Source organism: Pteropus vampyrus, unplaced genomic scaffold, assembly GCF_000151845.1.
Source record: "Pteropus vampyrus isolate Shadow unplaced genomic scaffold, Pvam_2.0 Scaffold1, whole genome shotgun sequence".
NCBI classification, from domain to species: domain Eukaryota; kingdom Metazoa; phylum Chordata; class Mammalia; order Chiroptera; family Pteropodidae; genus Pteropus; species Pteropus vampyrus.
In genome coordinates this window covers 29,870,469-29,873,002 of record NW_011888782.1, presented here as the reverse complement: position 1 = coordinate 29,873,002, position 2,534 = coordinate 29,870,469, and the positions used below count along the sequence as shown (strand labels likewise).

The following is a 2,534-nucleotide window of genomic DNA, read 5'->3' as shown; positions in this document are numbered from 1 at the left end:
AAAAAAAAAAAAAAAAAACTTAGTTTAACAATGATTAATGTTTTTTCTAGTATATTTTAATTTAAGACATCTAAAATGGGTGATCAGAGTTTCTGATCAGCACAAGATAATGAGCATTGCTATCATGCTAAACAATGCATTTCCAGTCAAATCAAAGAACACAGGGATTTTAAATAGTGCAACGTCAACTCATAAAAATATGGATTCCATTAGGGCTTTCTAAAATTCTGAAAATAGATAATTAGTCCCCATCTCTGTTTATACTTTTTTTTTTTTTTTTACGCCTACAGGACCTGGTCTTCCTAGGTGGTCTCCCATCCAAGTACTAACCAGGCCCAAGCCTGCTTAGCTTCCAAGATCAGATGAGATCAGGCTTGTTCAGGGTAGCATGGCCATAGATTCTGTTTATACTTTTGAGGAGTTATTATGATTCTGGGAAATCAAAGTTGAGAGCAATCCTGTAAATGATATTATAATAATTTTGTTATGATAACTTTACTAATTTATAAAAGCTCAGCTCTTTCTACTATGTTTCAAAAGTCTAAGTCAAATTACCTTCTGGGTTTTACAGGTAGAATTTGATCATTTTGGATATTTAAAGAAATTCAACACTCCTGCATAATATACATCAGTGGACCGGAAATTGGTAGCAGTGAATTTTTCTGCCGTAATGTCTTCTTCCCAGCACGTGATCAGGTTGCTGGGAGTAGCAAGTGAGTGGGAAGATTGAGCTTGACTATGCTAAAGCTTCCGATGCTTTTGCTTCATTTGAACTCTTAGGACTGAATCTCATGTTTGTAAACTTAGACAGTTTTTCATCTCTTCCTTGAGCTATTTTATTATACTTTGGTACATTTCTTCACACTGCCTGTTATATGTTCTTATCTTACCGTGAATGTTTCCTTTATTGTACTTACTCCCAGCACCCTAATGACACTAGCAAGAGGTCTGTATGTCACTCTCGGGAAGTGAGGCTATTACTTTAGTATATGTCTCTTGCTGTTGATGACTCGCTCCCATAGTGTGTGTGATCCTGTTAAATGTAGTCACAGAGGCTGGGCCTTCCTCCCTAAAGGGTCCTGTCTTCTTCCTGAACTTCACCCGATCATCTTTTGTCATAAGCCTGGGGGATATATTTTGAGACGTGTATTTGTTAAGATGAGCTAGAATGTTGTTAACAAACAGACCCAAATTGTATAATGGCCCCACACGAAAAAAGCTATTTCTTGTTCATTCAACAGTCCAAGTCAAATGACATTCAAGATCAGTATTACTTGTCTCCATGTGGTAATTCAGGAACCAAGGCTTCTTCAATACCATGGTTCTGCCAACCGCTAGGGCTTTACCATTTCCACTGACTAAAATACAGGTGGGAGACAGCATGTTAAGGAAGCATATCTGCTTCTTATAATGCTTTGGCCCTGAACCGGCACATATTTCTTCCATTCATATTCTATTTGTGAGAAATAATGCAAGAGAGGCTCAGAAATTTAGTGTGTCTGTGGGCCAATACTCTGACTATAGTCATGCCGCAGCTAGCAGTCTGGACAGAAAAGGATTTGCTCACCAGATTCCTTCTAAGTTCTAAATGATTGCCAAGAGCCTAATATGCCTTTGCTAGCAAAGAAACATTTACTATTTCAAAGCAGACACTATCTAATGATGGAATACAGTCAATGCAAAAGATAGAGAGCATGCCGTACCTGGACAAAAGTCGCTTTTTCTTTACTACTCAGAGCAGTAGCTTAAGAAAACACCCAGGTTGTCTATATATGAGGAAGACATTGATTCATTTCTTTTCCATTCAACGCATAGTTTTAAATACTCACTATATTTTAGGCACTGGAGATGCGATGGTAAACAAGACAGATTCAGTTCTAGTTACCTATGATGTTGTTAATAGGGGGCCTTGGAAAGCCATAAAATAGAAAATTTCAAGAATGTGTGGATTATCCAGGAGCTTTTGAGCACCTCCATCTCTAAGCTATACAGATTCTCCCTATCTTACCTCTTTTCCTTCCCTCTATTCTTTACCACACAGACTTTAGAGTAACCCAGAAAATCATTTTTCTGAGGAAACTAGTTTTGGTCTTAAATCACATATATAAAGCATCAACATATTTAAAGCATCTAAAAAGCTCCCAAAATAGTAGATAATACAATTACATGGTAGCTATTATTAATAGTAGCACTATACTCTTTAGGAAATCATGGGGAAAAAAATGGTCCAGCTGACAATTTTCAATTGCTTTTATTCCTAAAAAGTATGCTTGGCCTCAATAATTCTCTCGTGTGTCTGAGGCTCTCTGTGAATCACTCCTCTAATTCCTTACCTCATGTAGAAGTCACCAGTTACTTCTGGATAAAGGTATTAGTTCAGCAGACTTGAGTTGGTCAAATGTCACAATGCAGCTAAGTCATGGCTTGGATATTTAATGACTCTTACAGAGAAGAACGGTGAAGATCTGTGGTGAGAGAGCTGACAATATAGCATAGGGATGCTGCCAGCCTCTGCAAGCATAGCCAAGCACTGC

The 2,534-nt window shown here is 37.7% G+C and overlaps 1 pseudogene; it reads right to left on the bottom strand.

Moving 5' to 3' along the window:
* Positions 1–281: 281 nt before the first annotated feature.
* On the bottom strand, positions 282–400 carry LOC111736533 (annotated as a pseudogene).
* Between the last annotated feature and the right edge of the window lie 2,134 nt (positions 401–2,534).